General features: G+C 34.5%; 1 pseudogene; it reads left to right on the top strand.

Annotated features, from left to right (window-relative positions):
• Positions 1 to 14,618: 14,618 nt before the first annotated feature.
• Positions 14,619 to 14,751, top strand: LOC112625677 (annotated as a pseudogene).
• The last annotated feature ends 3,608 nt before the right edge of the window (positions 14,752 to 18,359 follow it).

Genomic DNA, 18,359 nt, shown 5'->3' with positions numbered 1-18,359 from the left:
TACTTACCAGTTCATCCCTCGACCATGACAGATGCTTAACAACTATGTTGAATATGTCAATGACTGTATGCTTCATGTTGAACCCATATGCTACCTTGGGAGAAAGACTAAAAATATGACTGCATTCCTATCATTAAAAACTGAGTTATTACTTAAATGCTCTTAAATATTAAAGCAGGGGGAACTAGAATAACATTGATTGACAGCATTCAGTGTTTTCTGCCAGCAGGAGGAATTGGAAATTAAGAAAAACTAAGACCAGAAAGGATATATGTCAACTTCTTTTTCACTTTTCTAAGAACAATTCAGATACTTGGAATATTTACCCTTTTCTCTGGGCATTTTTCCTAGATTAGGTGGTGTAATAGAAATTTCTAAGTTGATGTTTCAGCTCCACCCTTTATGGCAGTGTGACTGATCATGTCACACAACAAGTGTATAATTTGATTTCCACATTTGTACTGCAACGGAAATAATGCTAATAACACTACTCCCTTCAAAGGACTGTTGTATTGGTCAAGTGAAACAAAAAATGAAATCTAAGTAAGAATAAGGACATGGAGAATTTATAACAGAAACATTTTGTTTTCTTGTGTAATTTTTCTACAAAAGGTCTCATCAGCTCATGTGTAGTTACAGGAAATTAAACAACAAGGTTCTTCTCCATCTGAGATTTCACCATTTACAATTTTTTCTACCCATTTGTAAATGGATGAAAAGAAAAAAAATTACAAAAAGTAGAAATTACAGTCAATGTTGGTATTGGTTGGGAAAGGCTAACAGTTACAAAAAGTAAACTCAAAATGAATATTTTTTCATATACATAGAAGTTTCTTTCTGCACACATAACAGCCAGTCTTAAGAGAAAGTACAATTTCTGAGAGAGTGACATTCGTTCGTGAGATCTTTTGGGGACCTGTACCATAGAGACTCTGCCATCATTTGGGAGGGATCTCATGTCCAACCAGGCACAAGGGAAATGATCATGGAGAAATACAACTAGGAAGTCATTAGGGACCAGCCTGAAAGCGTCATATGTTCCTTCTACTGCTAGCTCATTGTCTAGAAATAGTCACATGACCACATAGGGAGGCTCATGCTGGCCACTGTACCATGCAGTTCCTATAATGCAATCTTTAGGAGTTCTAGCACCTTCAAAATGTCATTGCAAGTTATTTATATAACTTCTAGAGTAATTTTGAGTTTACTTCTCTAAGTTGCACATTAGAATCTCAATACCTAGAGAGAAGGAAGAGTATATTTTTATTTTCTGTTATTTTTTTTTTTCTACAGAGACTAGTAGAGTTTTGATCTGTCAAAGGAACTCAATCATGAGTAAGCAAACATATAAGGAAAGAAAGAATGTCATTTGAATCCTACACAGATCCTTCACAGTAAACTTTAACGGCTGGGAATGGAAAGTGAGGACAGGGAGTAGAATATAATATGGATGGGTCAGTATATATAGTAATTATCAGAATCAAAATATTTTCAAAATAAATATGATCAGTTGTTCTCAAATTCTGATAGGTATTGGAAAAGTGACTCCCTGATTGTGGGGGTGGGGGTTAGGGAGTATGGAGCCTGCAAAGCAGATGGAGGGAAATGTTTAAGGTAGAGAAAGTGCTCTCTATCTTGATTGGGGTGGTACATCACATTAGTCAAAGCTCATCAAAATGTACATTTAACATCTGTGAATTTTCTTTGTAAGTTTTATTGCATACAAATCATGCCTCTATTGAAAAAATTGAAAAATAATTCGCAACTTAAAAAATATAATGAATTAGCAAAAATAGAGAAAAATACGAAGACTTCTCACTGAATTCAAAATCTATTTGAATTTTTAAAATTTTTACTCATTTATGTTTTATTTTTAGAGATGAGGTCTCACTAAGCTGCCCAGACTGGTATCAAACTCCTGGCATGAAGGGATCCTCCTGCTGTCAGCCTCCCAAATAGTTGGGATTATAGGCATGAACCACCACGCCCAGCCAAATCTATTTGTGTCTAATTCAAAAATAAGTCACGTCAGGGGAAGTCTCCAACAGTATATTCTCTATGATGTTGCATTGGCAGCAACGCAATTCTGCAACCCAGTCTTCTTTCTCTTACAACATTAGGATTCTTAGGGGAGAGGTGTCTACTTAGAGCTAATTAGTGTGACTTCTGCACCATGAGTTGTGACAAGGGGAACAGTGCTGAAGAAACTATCATGAACGTTGAAGACCAAACTTCAATTAAGGAGTTTTCCTATATTTAGGAAAAAACTTATGATTTTTGTTTTATTTTGACAGAAATTGTGTTGTCATAGAAGGAAGAAATCTGCATCCATTGTCAGGATAGCAAATATTATGGCAAAATAGGTATACAAAACAATCCTACTTTGGGTTGAGATTGAGACAGAGAGGGAGAAATAAATGTGACGTATGCAACAGAGCGAATTATTTTTGTTTGTCTTGTTTTTGCTTGTTTGTTTTTGTGGGTAATATTTTTTTTTCTTTTCTTTTCTTTTTTTTTTTTTTTTTTTTGAGACAGAGTCTTGCTCTGTCACCCAGGCTGGAGTGCAGCTCAATCTCTACTCACTGCAACCTCCACCTTCCAGGTTCAAGTGATTCTCCTGCCACAGCCTCCCAAGTAGCTGGGATTACAGGCATGGACAGCCATGCCCAGCTAATTTATTGTACTTTTCTTCATAGAGACAGAGTTTCGCCATGTTGGCCAGGCTGGTCTTGAGCTCCTGGCCTGAAGTGATCCATCCATCTTGGCCTCCCAAAGTGCTGAGATTACAGTCATGAGCCACTGCATCCAGCAACAGCAGAGATAATTCTTATAGGATTTTTCCAAAACTGCTGCTGAAGTATTTCATTGTCAGTTACAATGGAAGAGAAATCTGAGACTTATCCAGAACTCTCATATGAAGTTTTTGAACAGCAACAAGATTGTTGCTCAAAAATTTTAAAAACGAAACAGCTACCAAAGCTATCAGAAGGTGCAGCAACCCCCAGCCAGTAAGTGAAGACCTTATGCCATTTGTTAGGTTGCAAGCCTCCCTAGAGACTGTTAGGGAATGTATCTGGAATGAGGAGAGCTCAGAAATGTTTGCAGAAACCTTGTTCTCCATTTCAGTGAGTCATTAATGAAAGCCTATGACTCATAGCTAAATAAATGAGAAAGAAGCAAAAGCAAAACAAAAGAAAAAGAGCACAATCTTCCTCTCCATGTCTCTCAAACTTTATTACAATGCATCCAATCTTACAAAAGCAAAGACATGCTATATATAAAATTTCTGTCCCAGATTAAGGACCATATAATGTGAATGAGTTGGGAATACCTAGCCTTTTACAGTAGAAATCTGTCAACTCCATAATTTCTTTCAAAGAGAAGCATGCCTTTTGCTCATTTAACATGAAAAGTCTCCATTGATATGTAACCCACTGAATTTCAGTGAAAATAGTCTACTCAAAACTACTCACTAATTGCTCATAGTTTTGATGGTGGTTTACACTGTGACTCAGAATAATTCATTTTATTCAACAATATGCAATTTTTCTGAAAGAAATGTTTTATTTTTAGAGTCTTTCAATTTTGTTTTTTCTGCTAACATGCCTTCAAAAAGTAATCACTCTTCAGAATATCATATCCTGAATATTACCCTCTTCTGGGAGAAAGAAAATGATTTAATCACATCTTGACTGGTTGCACTTTTCTCGTTTGTTTCTCATTCAGACAAAAAGCTACTGTGAATAAATTGTTCTTTCAATTTTTAAAATATTTTTTCTATGCGGTATTCAACTATGCTTATTATTTAATTTTTTTACTAACATTTTATTAAAACAAAATTTATATTATCTTATGCAATTGGGTGGTTTTGTCAGAGGTATTTAAACCAGAGCAACTCCTTGAATAGAGGCTTGGCAAAATAAGGCTAAGACCTGCTGGACTGCATTCCCAGGAGGTTAAGGCATTCTAAGTCACAGGATGAGATAGGAGGTTAGCACTAGATACAGGTCATAAACACCTTGATAATAAAACAGGTTGCAATAAAGAAGCTGGCCAAAACCCACCAAAACCAAGATAACGGCAAGAGTGACTTCTGGTCACCCTCACTGCTACATTCTCACCAGCGCTATGACAGTTTATAAATGCTGGGCCGGCACGGTTGCTCACACCTGTAATCCCAGCACTTTGGGAGGCCAAGGCAGGTGGATCACTTGAGGTCAGGAGTTCGAGACAAGGCTGGCTAACATGGTGAAACCCTGTCTCTACTAAAAATACAAAAATTAGCCACATGTGGTAATTTTTGCACACCTGTAGTCTCAGCTACTTGGGAGGCTGAGGCGAGAGTATGACTTGAACCTGGGAGGTGGAGGTTGCAGTGGCTGGAGATCACACCACTGCACTCCAGTCTAGGTGACAGAGCAAGACTCTGTCTCAAAAACAAGAAAAAAAAAAAGAAACAACGATGACGACAAAAAAACAAATGCCATAGCAACGGCAGGAAGTTACCCTATATGTTCTTAAAAGGGGAGGCATGAATAATCCACCCCTTGTTTAGCACATAATCAAGAAATAACCATAAAAGTGGGTCTACGGAGTAGCCATTCTTTATTCTTTTACTTTCTTAATGAACTTGTTTTCACTTTGTTCTATGGACTCACCTCCAAGTCTCTCCTGCACGATATCCAAGAACCCTCTCTTGATGGTCTGTCTCTGGACCCCTTTCTTGTAACAATTTCAGATTTTAAAAAATAAAGCAACTAATATTAAAGTAAAGGATAAATGCTGTAGTGCCTAACAGTAGATAAACTGCCTTTCTATTCAGTACCATGCTGTTTTAATTATTTGAAGTTCAAAAATAAAACAATGAGAGAAACATAATTCTCTCCCTTTCTCTTCTATATCTATTTTTAGGACATTTCTACTATTTTATTCTTATTATATCTTTTGGAATCAGTTTGTCTACTTTTCAAAAAAACATACTGTTGGTATTTTAAACTTGGATTACATTAAATTTACAGATTAATTTGAGGAAGAACTGAGATTCTTATGGTGTTGCATTTACTATTGCAAGAGTGTGTTTTTCCTTGTGTTAAATCCTTCTTTTGTGTTCCTCAGTGGCATCTACACTTTTGTCACAGAAGATTGTAGGTGTCTGGTTAAGTTTTGTATTTTATCTTTTGATGTTTTAGTCTTGTACCTAGTTACTGTTCATATGAGAATCTCCTATATTGCTATAAACTAATTTAGTACTCTGCCCTATAACTGATTTTTCTTATTATTTACAATGGTCCTCAAATTGATCCTTCTAGGCCGGATGCTGGGCTCATGCCTGTAATCCCAGCACTTTGGGAGGCTGAGGTGGGTGGATCATTTGAGGTCAGGAGTTTGAGATCAGCCTGACCAAATGGTGGAACCCCATCTCTATTAAAAAGAATTAGTCAGGTGTGGTGGCACGCACTTTTAGTCCCAGCTACTATGGAGGCTGAGACAGGAGAATTGCTTGAACCTGGGAGGCAGAGGTTGCAGTGAGCTGAGATTGTGCCACTGCACTCTAGCCTGGGTGACAGTGCAAGATTCCATCTCAAAAAAATAAAAATAAAAATAAAAATAAAATAAAACTGATCTTTCTAGATTTGCTAAGGAGAAAAATATATTATTTTCAAAAGTTAGTCATTTAAAATTCTCCTTTTTAATTTTTTTTCTAAATTTATTCCTCAATCTATTCCACAATTTCCTTGTTTAATCTAGAATAATTTATAATCATAATATTAATAGCAAATTTTATTGCGTTATTATTGATCTTAAAGAGAATGTGCTAATGATTTCTCAATTAGCATCTATATGCTATTTTTCATTTATATAAATATAGTCATATCAAAACTATTTTATTTTATTATGATTTAGAAATCAATAATAGATGTTGAATATTATTTAATTTTCTTACATCTAGTGAGATTTATATGACAATCTCATTTGACTTGCTGAATATATTGATTTATTTTTATAGCTATCCTAATATTTAACCACGCTAACATTTTTCCAGGAATAAACTCCAATTGCTTTACTATTTATTAAATAAACAGCTAATTTTTACCTAGTTATTAAAAAATGTTTTTATCTTAATGTGCTTGAACAAGCGGTTCTATGTTTGTTTTGTGTGTGCATATATGCATGTGTGCGCATTTACCTTTAATGGGATTTGGGGATCGTGTGATATATATATTCTAAAAGAGTTAGGAAAATTTTTCTTTTTTGCTATACTCTGAACAATTGAAATTTAATTGCAGTTATCTGTTACTTGATGTTTTGGAAGAATTCCCTTGTGAAACCATCTGGGCAATAGCTGTTAGACTTTATCTCCTGAATGGTAAATGATCTGTGTAGTATTCCAAACCCGCTTTCTGGAGTCAGTTTGGTAGTTTATATTTTCCAAAAAAATAAAGAAAGAAATGCAGTTTTACACCTGTTCTGAGATATTTCTCAGACATGCAAATATTTGGACACTTTTTTTTTTTTTTAAGAACTCTATCAATTTTTCCCAATTCTACCAATGTCTATAGTTATTCCTTTATTGTCATTGAAAAGGTTACATTATTGTTTGTCCTCTTTATTCATGTTACTCATGAATAAAATAAGCACAGTGAATGATGGGAAAGGCAAACGATATAAAATTTTGCAAAATTAGGGTCCTAAAAGAAAATGAAAGAGCAATAGAATTTATTTCTTGATTCTAACATTTAACAGTTTATGCTTAAGCAATTTTTGTTTCATGTTTATTTCTAGTCCTTTAATTACATTTGCTCTTTTTCAAACGTTTAAAATTGGATGCATAGTGTTTTGATATTATATATTATGTTTTGTCTATGCTTTATTTAAACTGTTATACTTTCAGAAATGTATGTTTCAATTGGCATAATTTTCTAAATCATTTCTAATTTTGGTTTGAGTCCCTCTTTTCTCTAAAAGAAATGTGTAAGAGAGAAATTTTACATTTTCTACTGGAAAGATTATTACTCTTTCTTGTTATTAATTTCTATTTAATTGTATTTGGATTATATTAACTCTTTGGAATTTATTAAGCTGTTTTTGGAGGCCCAGTATGTGGTCAATTTGTTAATATGATTTAGGAATTTGAAAAGAACTTGTTCTCTTAGCTTTTGGAAATATGCCCCCATATTTGTGTGTGTGTCTATAAATAGACACACACACATATATACATACACACATACACAAACATTTAGTAAGAAATACGTAATAATGTTCATAATATTATATTTAAAATTATTTAGTTTTATGCTAATTTTTGATCTTTTGTTTCTGTTATACGTTGCAGAATGAATAGCTCTTAAAATTGGCTAATATTATTGTGTTTCTATCTATTTCTTTTATTTTTTTCCTTGTGAATTTTGCTCTGTTAATGTTAGACTATGTTTTTGGTGCATCAATAAATGTCTGGCATGCATTTGCCCATTTTTAAATTTTTAGCCAATATAAATATCTTTGTGGTAATAATGTTCACCAATTATAGGATGTTTTCATCTGTTGTCCAACCTGATAATTTTACTTTTCAAATAAACAAGTATAGTCTATTTACATTGAGTGGTATGATATATTTTTTGTTGTATACCAGTTGGTCAAACTCAGTGTTTAGGTTACCCTATTTATGATTTCTTTTTATGATTTTTGATATCATTTAGTTTTATTTTTCTTATATTATAAAATGTTTCTGTTTACACATTTATAATTCTAACTGTATAATAAATTCAACTCTCTTTCTTTAGGCAATGTCTATTATAAACAATGACATTAAATATAATTCAATATTTTTGTTTTTATTTTCTAATTCTCAGTCTTTTCTTATTTCAGTGTTAAATGATGCTGTGACAAACTGGGAGCCCAGAATAACTTTATTTCCTTTACAGATAATTTGATTTTATTTTGCTTTCATTCCTTAAAGATTATTTCCTTGTAATTTATTCACGGTATAGTAAAATCTACCAGGATATATTTCAGTGCAATGGTTAATTTTATGTGTCAACTTGACTCTGCCATGGAGTGCCTAAATAAGACATTATTTCTTGGTGTGCTTGTGTAGGTGTTTCTGGATGAAATACGTATTTGATTCCATGGACTCAGTAGAGCAGACTGCCCTCCCCAATGTTATGGGCATCACTCAATATCTTTAGGATTTGAATAAAACAAAAAGCAGAAGAAAGACAAATTTTCCCTTTTTGTTTCCTGCTTGCCTGCTTGAGTTGGGATATTGGTCTTCTGCCCTGGACTGGGAAATCAACTCCTACGGTTCTCAGGCCTTTGAGACTTGGACTGAAATTATACCACTGGCTTTCTTGAGTCTTCAGGTTACAGATAGCAGATCATGAGATTTCTTGGTCTCCATAATCATATAAACCAATTCTTCATTTAAAAAATCTCTGCATATATTTGTGTATATATATATATCTGTCTCCTACTGGTTCTGTTTCTCTTGAGAATCCTAATATATTTCAGCATTTATATATTTATTGTACTGTGTCAGGGTTTCCTGGATAGGTATCTTTTCTTAATCTATACATTCATGTATATTTTTGGAAAGTTTTATTTTTTGGAGAAAACTTTATATATATTATATTATTTTATTTTGGAAAGTTTAACTTCATTATATCCTAAGACAGTTTTATTGTTTTCTAGTAATCAATTTATGTTCTTTTGGAACCCCAATTTTGTAAAATGTATCATTTGCCTTTCCCATCTTTCATTGTTCTCTTTTTGACTTCTTTTCATCTACACTTATCATTCATCACATTTACCTCCAAACCCTATCATCTATGTCAGATTCTGTGTCTTCAGCAGTGTTTAATTCATTAGTTGCTAAATCCAATGAGACTTCATTTCCCTGATGGTTTTCTCCATGTTTGTATGTATATTTGCATTTTTATGGGCTTTCTTCCTGTGCTTTGCCTGTTGATATGGTTAGGCTTTGTGTTCCCAGCCAAATTTCATTTTGAATTGTAATCCCCATAACCCCCTAGTTTCAAAGGAGAGACCAGGTGGAGGTCGTTCAATCATGAGAGTGGTTTACTCTATGCTGTTCACGTGATAGTGAGTGAATATTCACAAGAAATTATGGTTTTATAAGGGGCTCTTCCCTGCTTTGCTCAGCACTTCTTCCTGCTGCCTTGGAAAGAAGGTACCTTGGTTCCCCTTTGCCTTCCACCACAATTTTAAGTTTCCTGAGGCCTCCCCAGCTATGGAGATCTGTGAGTCAATTAAATCTCTTTTCTTTATAAATTACCCAGTGTTGAGCAGTTCTTTATAGCAGTATGAAAGCAGACTAATACACCTGTCATATTTCACTGTTCTTCAATTCTCATCATGACTCCCCTGAGATTTTTTAACTATACTTTGCACTTTCTGTTTTTATTAAGGTGCTCACTTCACAAAGTTTGAGAATGTTTCCTGCAAATAATGACTTGTGTTTGTGACTCCTTTTTCATTCCCGTATTTTATGAGTCCTGAGGCTTTATTCCAAAGCTGTTCCTCTAAGGTCTTACTGTCCACACAGGTTTCCAAATTATTGCCTGATTGTTGAATTGTTCACAGAGTGGGCCTTTGAAGAATGTGATCTGGATAATTTCCTCAATGTTTAAGCCAAATAGATCTGTATTAGTTTTCTAGAGGATTGTCATAACAAATTACTACAAACTGGTAGCTGAAAACAACAGAAGTCAGTTTTGCAGGCCAGAAGTTTGACGTCAAGGTATTGTCAGGGCCATCCTTCCTTTAGAAACTCTTAGGGAAAATTCTTCCTTGGCTCTTCAAGCATCTGGTGGCTCCTGGCTTGTGGCATCATAACTCCATTCTCAGCTTTCATCTTTACATGGATCTCCACATGGCTTTCTGCCCTTTTCTTCTCTTAAAACGATAACTGTCATTTGGATTAAACACTCAGCCCCAAACCAGGATCTTCAACTTAATTACTACAAGGACCATTTTTTTCCAAATAAGATCCTATTTAAAGGTCCTAGGTAGACACATTGTTTTGCCATCCACTACTCAATCCACTATAGGAACTTAATGTCTTCCTATTTACCATTTTACTTTGGCTAAAATCATAATTCTTCTTGTATGGCTTGGGGTTATAAATATCTCCATGAATAGTCAAAAATTGACTTTTATTTTTGTTTTTTATAACTTTTTGTTAATTTTTGGTGATATCCAAAATGGGGGAAAACTTCTGTCTATGTCACTATTTTTAAATGTCCAGTTTCAGTTTTCTTTAACATGTAATTCAACTTTATAGAAGTCATATAAGCAATCAAAGTGACATTAACTTTTTGCATGCAGATTCATCTGCAACTGCATCTGTAATTTCTATTCCCTTTTAGCAAGAATGAAGACAGAGCTCACCACCACTTTTCTGTAACCTTTCCTCCTGGGTGTTTTGACTTTTTGATTTTTCTTCCCTTGTATTTTCAGATTCTCCATCTGTCAAATCCTATACTATTAACACATTATCTTGTCTATTTCCTCTTAAATAACCCTCTGTTTATCTTGAACTACTTCAGTTATGATCCTCTCTTCCTCCTACACTCCAAAACCAAATTTTTAAAATACATTTTTTATACTCAATAGCCATGTTTACATGCCCACTTATAAAAGATACATTCTACCGTTCATTTCCTTTTATTCGTTTGTAGTCCAAATAGTTATTCTAATTAGAAATTCCAAAGAACTTTATAAGAGATGACTAGGTTTTATTATTTTTAATTTTTGCTGTCTGTTTTTCAAAATGAGACATGGACTAGAACAATTTGAAAAGCACTGACTTAACAAATATTGCTTGTCAGGGTAACTTCTTTTTGAGAACACTACACATTACATAAGCATTACTATTTTGAGAAAAAAGATGACAAAATATGTATATTCCTATTTTTTTGTGTTGAGAAGATGGATAGAGCTTAATAAATGTAGCTGTTGTAATGGGACAAAAAATGTCTGAAGACTACGAATTGTCTGCAGTAGAGAAAAAGGTAGTTAGCTGTTATTGTTAAAACCTTTGTCTCTTTGCTCCCATATTTTAAAGCTAACATGTCTTAACAATTTAAACTTTTCCCCAAAGTGAAATTTTGTCTTGATATTATGAATCTCTGAAACATCGTGAAAAGATCACTACCCACTCATCTTTTTAAATTGAATTTTCAAAGAACACAAATCTCTAATTCGTACTCTACCCAGCCCTGGGTCACCAGTTCTCTCAGTTTTACACTTCTGCATTGCTATGTTCACCACTCAAATAATAGGCTCCACATTACCTATATGAGAGTTTCTGTTTTCTGAGTGATCTTATTTTCCTCCGGCATAAATACCAAAGCAAAAATGTTGACTCTGTACATTGATGGTTATTTTTAACTTTCCGTACTTGAAAGAGATAGTTAAGTGTATGACAAAGTAGCAAAACAAAACAAACAAAGAAAAAATCACCAAACTTTCCTTTAGCTGGTTAGGTAATAAATGTTTAATGTATTTTCTTACCATTTGCAAGATCTACCATGGGAATCTTAGCATTAATTATTTTTTTTTTCTCAGATAATGTATATAAATGGCAAGAGGTTATTTCAGGGCAGATTTTTGGAAAATATTTTGAATTAGCATAAAGTTAACATTTCCTAAATGGTTATTTCAGAAACTAGATCATTAATCTTTAGAAAAGACAAAAAACATATATTGGATATTTGCCTTAATATTATTGGCTTCAGACAGAATTTGGAATAAGAGGCATATTTCTTGGACCAACTTAAACCACTACTATTTATGAGAAACATAAAACTTCATAATAAAACACTCTTACTTTAAAGTAACTCCATTCAATACATTAAAGAGTATTATCTAGAGTTATAAAATAAAATAGCATGAAAAATTAGAGCTGTGTATTTTTGAAGTTAAATCAGAATATTTCTTCTAGAAAAATTTATGGAATTTAATGAAAGGAATAGACTGTAGAGAAAGTATAAATATATAGATGATGAAGTAACAGTTTCATAGGAAAAACATAAAAACTTCTCAAAAATATTCTATAAAAATTATACAGAAAAAACGTGTCACACAAAGCCTTCAAAACTAAATAAATAGCCTACTTTTAAACTGAACTCAGACTTACATATATGAGTGTGAATGCCTCAGCATTGCTACAACAGTGTTAGCAAGTGGGTTGAAATGATAAGAGTTGCTGATAAGGTAGGAGACATACTGACTACCATTAGGAATCTGGGGTGTTGACTTAGAGTTAAGGATTGACTTGTCTAAGTGGGAATTGTCCTCTTACAGAAAACAGAAAATTAAGACCTATTTCATGGATATCAGCTATAGAAATAAGAACTAAGAATTCATGCCAGCAAAATGCTGAGGTGATGAATCAGGGCTGAAGTCACTGGTACAGCACATCACATTGCAACAAACTGTGTTTGCAGGTGTGCACTCCAGCTCCTGATCAGGGTGGTGAAGGTGCTTATGTTCCCTCTAATATGAAACTGTATGAATAAGTCCACTGCCCAGAGGGACTGGCTCCCTCTTCCAGAATCTAAAATTTTGTCCTACTCTTGGATTATGGGAAGCCTTAGAATGTGATGAGCAGAAAGAAAATCACGTAATTGCTGTCCCTGTCCCTTTATTTTCCCCAATAATACTGTTTCAGGTTCAGTGTTCCTATTTGCTGGCCAGTCAGTCTTCTTTGCTTACCAGTCACTTTCGGAAAGAATGGGGATATGCTTTTGGTGTTCAGTGACTCAGAAATTTTACCTATGATGCATATCTCGTAAATGAAATGAGAACATGTTAACATGTTAAGATGTTGAAGCAGTTACTGATTACCGTCATCTTTTCATTACTAGATTTTAAACTCCTAGAACAACAACAACAAAAAAGCCTTATTCATTGAACAAAGTTATTTATTTATTTATTTTCACATTATGCCACTACAAAAATTATTGTGATAGACTCCAAGGTGGCTCCCGATTATCCCTGCTTTCTGTTCATGCTTTTATGTAATCATGCGTTTCCTTGAGTGTGGATGAGATCTGGGATTTATTCCTGTATTAGTCTCTTCTCACACTGCTAATAAAGACATACCCGAGACTGGGTAATTTATAAAGAAAAAGAGAGTTAATGGAATCACAGTTTCACATGGCTGAGGAGGCCTCGCAATCATGGTAGAAGGCAAAGGAGGGGCAAAAGCACATCTTACATGACAGCAGGCAAGAGAGCGTGTGCAGGGGAACTGCCCTTTTATGAAGCTGTCAGATTTCATGAGATTTATTCACTATCATGGAAACGGCATGGGAAAAACCCACCTCCGTGATGCATTTACCTCCCACCAGGTACCTCCCATGACATGTGAGGAATAAAGGAGCTACAATTCAGGATGAGATTTGGTTGGGGACACAGCCAAACCACATCAGTTCCTGACTCACAGAGTAGGATAAAGATGATGGGGCTTGTTACTTTTGTGATTATGTTACCAAAGATTGCAACCTCTGTCTTGATAGTAGACACTTAATGTTGACTTTTTCTGTCTTTGATGAAGTAAGCCACCATATAGAAAAACATAAGTGATGAGGAGTTGAGGGAACCTACAGGTGGCAGCCAGAAAGGAGCTGATATCCTCAGTTGGATAAGACACACTTACTGAATCCCACCAAAACCATTTAAGCCTGGAAATGGGCCCTTCCTCATTTGAGCCTCAACTGAGGCCCACAGCTTTGTTGGCATTGATTTCAGCTTTGTGAGAGAAGCTGAAGCAGAGGACCCAGGCAAACTAAGCCTGGATCCCAGACCCACAAATAATGCAATACTTTGTTATGCAGCAATAGATAACTAATGCATCTGTACATATTTAGTCATACTTAGCTCCACTAATTGTGTTTTGTTTGATAAATTGGCTGCATTATATTCATACCAACTTTTTAACTTATTGGATGCAAATCAGTAGTCAAATGAGAATATTTGTTATTTAACAAGGTCCCGCATGGAGAGTGTTCCATTCATTTAAACCTAGCAAAGAGCAAAGAACAGCCCTTTGTTGGAATATCAACCATGAAATTTCCAGTATTAGTACTGAGCCTAGTTCTTCCTATTATTCTATAGGAACAATCAGAAATAATGAAGATAACTATGTCTTCCTTCTTAATATTCTATAATTAATCACTCTCTCAATTTGAACTTACCTTGGCACTTAAAAATATTATCCCCATTAAAATAAGTAAGTGCATGAAGCACATGTGGGGATGCCTATAATCCTAGCTGTTTTGGAGACTGAAGCAGGAGAATTGCTTGAACCCAGGAGGTGCAGGTTGCAGTGAGCCGAGATCGTGCCATTGCACTCCAGCCTGGGCAATAGAGCAAGACTCTGTCTCAAAAAAAAGAAAAAAAAAAAAGAAAAAGTTGAAGTGATGATAGTCAGTGGAACTATATATACATAGTTCAAACTGGAAGAAGAATAAACAATGTTGTTTGCATCTAGTTTACAGAAACATGAGTTTCTTCTTTTCGTTACCCATTCATCTATCTATATTATTCTTACCACTACTTGAAATTAAAGATACATCACATAACTACATAACTTTAGCTTTGTGCAGTGGCAGTATCATAGCCAATGAGGGTTTATCTAAGGCATAATTATTGCTAATTAAATAATTTTGAATAAAGAATAAAAGAACAGATCTATCTGTCTATCTATCTATGTATCTATCTATCTGGTCACAAACTATGTGTCTGTTCTGGTGGTGCAAAATACTTTGTTTTCTGGAAGTCTCATTCAATATTTACACTTTGGTTCTTGATTTTTTCCCTAAAAGTTTGATGCTTTGAATATTTTATTTTTTTGTTCCCAAAATTATTAAGACTCGACTAAGGGGACCATATTTATGCTCACACCAGGTCCCTTAAGATTACTTCTACCATTTCTGCGTGTCTGTTTCCTGGTTTTACTTTCCTTCCATTGTTGGAATTGTGTTGCTGAAATTTAGAGAGAACAAGAAGGGCCTGTGAGGTTGCACTGGTGAAGAGGATTGACTGATAACAGTAGTACAAAGCCCCAGCTCTGTTGCTTCTCACAATGATAAATTTGAGATGCAATGTATTCATGGAACAACCCACCAGGATCAAGCTGAGGGTGAGACTTTGCCTAAAACTTGTATCACTGCTAGGCTTCAGCTGCTTCCATTTCTGCTTCTTACTCTCCCTTTGTGGTTTTTCCTGGGACTATTTCTTCAATATATTACTTGCATGTAGATACCTCTCTCAGGCTGTGCGTCTGGAAATCTTGACCTAAGACACAAATCATGACTACAACACTCTACTTTGAAAGAGCTTGTCCCATGTCTCTAGATTTATGTTTGTACAGTTGTAAGATTAAAAATAGAAAGAAAGAAACTGTATTTCTACCAAATTAGAATGTACATTCCAAAAAAGTGGGTCCTTTGTCACTATATTATAGGAGGCTACAACAAGACCTGATTCATAGGAGATGCTAAATGAATACTTTTTGAATGAAAGTCTATGCCTAATAAAAACTTTACTAGTCAAAAAAGTGAACTGATATGATTAAAAGACAAAGTAATATTTAACACGAAAAAAGGGAATGCTGAAATATGTTCTTATGTTAATTATCTAATGCATGGTGATATATGTGCATATGTTAATTATTTAATAGAAATTACCCCAAAATTTAGTAGATTAAAAAACAGTGATTGTTATTTCTTCTTATGACTCTGTAGCAAAGGAACTTAAGACAGGACACAGTAGGGATCGCTTGCCAGTCTGGAACTTCAGAGAGAAAACTCAAAGATGGGAGCTGGAATTGTCTAAAGGCCCACTCACTTGTTAGAGAGCTTATGTGGCCTGTCAACTGAAACCATCACACATGGACTCTATATGTAGTTAGGACTTCATCAAAATATGGTACCTGCATCCCAAGTACAAACATGTCAAGAAACAGAGAAACAGAAACACACACACACACAGAGACTGCAGGTAGAAGCCATATAGGCTTTTGGAATTTGTCCTCAAAAATTATACGGCTTCACTTCTGCCATATTGATTGAGACAGCTACAAGGTCCACCCAGGCTTAGGGGAGGTAACAGAGATGTCATCCCTTGATGGGACATGTTAATGTCACATTGTACTTTTAAGGGTATGAAATAAGATACATATTGGTACAGCCATTTTGGGAAGAAAAATCTGCCACATTGTCTCTAACAATAAAAAGTAAATTATATATTTATTTATTTAGTAAATGCAGGGAGAAAGATTACTGGCTGGGAAATTAGGCAAGAGATTGGCTTTCTTCTTTAGAATTCCTAATTTACTCTGTAAATTCTATTAATTCAGAGCTTTGGTTTTATAAAAGTTTCTTTCTCTATGTAAGATGAAATGATCCCTCTAGCTCTGGTTCCTAATATATTTCAATATTATCTTTAGTTGAAATGTAGCAGCTAATTTTCAATATAAAATTTAATAAAGATATTGTAGTCTCATACTTTCTATGGATTTTGTAAATGTGAGTAAAACATTTTCTTAAAGAGGAATAAGATATTTTTCTTACATAATCTGGGTTAAATCACAAGGAAGGCTACAAAATATAGATGGTAATTTATCAGTAGGGTTCTGAAGTCACCTTGCCTGCATTGAAACCCCTGCTCCTTCATTTATTATCTGTTTAAATTGGAAATGTTGCATTTCTGTGTCTTTGTTTTCTCATCTATAATATTGGCACAATAATACTGAATTTGTGGAGTTTCTGTGAGAAGCAAATGAGTTAAAAAAGCGTGACTGGCACATATAATGAAATTTAATATATATTAGCTATCATAAGTATTGTTTTTAAATAATTCACTTGAGTGTACACCACTGTAGTAGAAGAGATAGGCAGGTAGCCATTAAAAAGGAAAATGTAGCATGCCCATTAAATTCATAAATAGCACAGTATAAGAGTCTAAGTAGTGATAATAGTTGAATTGGGTTGATTTTGGCTGTTTTCCCCAAAACATATACCCATGTCCTAACCCCTAGAACCTGTGAATGTGACCTCATTTTGCAGATTTAATGCAGTAAGGATTTTGGCATGAGATCACCCTGGAGGATTTGTGTGGGTTCTAAATCTGATGAGAAGTATCTTTGTAGGAGATGGAAGAGAAGACAAAGAGAAGAGGGAGAGAAAAAAAGATGAGAAGGTCATGTGAAGACAAAGGCAGAGACTGGAGTTAGGCAGCTACAAACTAAAGAATGCCTAGAGCTACCAGAACCGGGAAGAGGCAAGGACAAGATTCTCCCCATAGGCTTTGTAGAGAGCACGGCTTTGCTGACACCGTGATTCTGCACTTCTGGTCTTAAAAAGGGTAATAGAATAAATTTCTGTTGGTTTAAGACACCAAGTTTGTAGCAATTGTTACAGCAGCCCTAAGCAACTAATACAGTGGAAGATCTGGTAATTCTACCCTTCAGTACACACGGGCATATGACACTTTGTCCTCTGTTTTCTTGCCGTCAGTAAAACTGATGACAGGCGATAGCTACCATTCAATTTCATAGACTGGTAGCTGAATCTGCAAAGCGTTTTTGATTAAACTGCTATGTGTGGCTATCTTTGGATCCAATTTAAAAACTAGAACTTGGGATATTTGTTTTGCCTACAACACAGGTTCTAAATTGTTCTTGGTTCAGTAATTCAACAATAATGGGTAGTGACGTGGCATATGGCAGTGAGGGTGCAGGTTGCTTTGAATATGATCTACCTAAGGTATTTTAATATCCCTAAAAGAAATGCTGCTTTTGTTAAAATATTTTTATTTGCCCTTAAGAGAATCAAACATTTGTGAATATGTCTCTAAACTGTTCTTGATCATTCTTTCCTTCCTGAAAGGTAATATGACATTTTAATTTGAAATTACTTATTAATATTACTAGAAACTGTGCTGCAGAAACTGAGTTGAATGGATGCTATAGATGAGATTTTTTTAATTCATCATTTATATTAATATTTTTAGTACATGAATATTACTATCTGAGTGTCCAAATATAGAAGAAAACATTGATGTATATCTCTTCCATACACACACAACTTGTAGTTGAATTTACCTGGATGCATTATTTACAGAGGTTATTTGTAGAATTAGGGACTTTGTTTCCTACATTTCTGATCAATTTACCTTTACATAAAAATCCAGTTAGAAAGCCAAACTGACTGCAGAAAGCCTATCTGCAAAAATGAATGCTGAAACATTACAGTAGTTTCCTTATGTTACCTTCATTAGATCTTAACTCTCTGGAAGAGGCTCTGGAAGAGCAAATTTTCAAATCTAATTTC

The sequence above is a fragment of the Theropithecus gelada genome, chromosome 5, assembly GCF_003255815.1.
Source record: "Theropithecus gelada isolate Dixy chromosome 5, Tgel_1.0, whole genome shotgun sequence".
NCBI lineage: Eukaryota > Metazoa > Chordata > Mammalia > Primates > Cercopithecidae > Theropithecus > Theropithecus gelada.
This window is presented reverse-complemented; position numbering and strand designations above follow the sequence as displayed.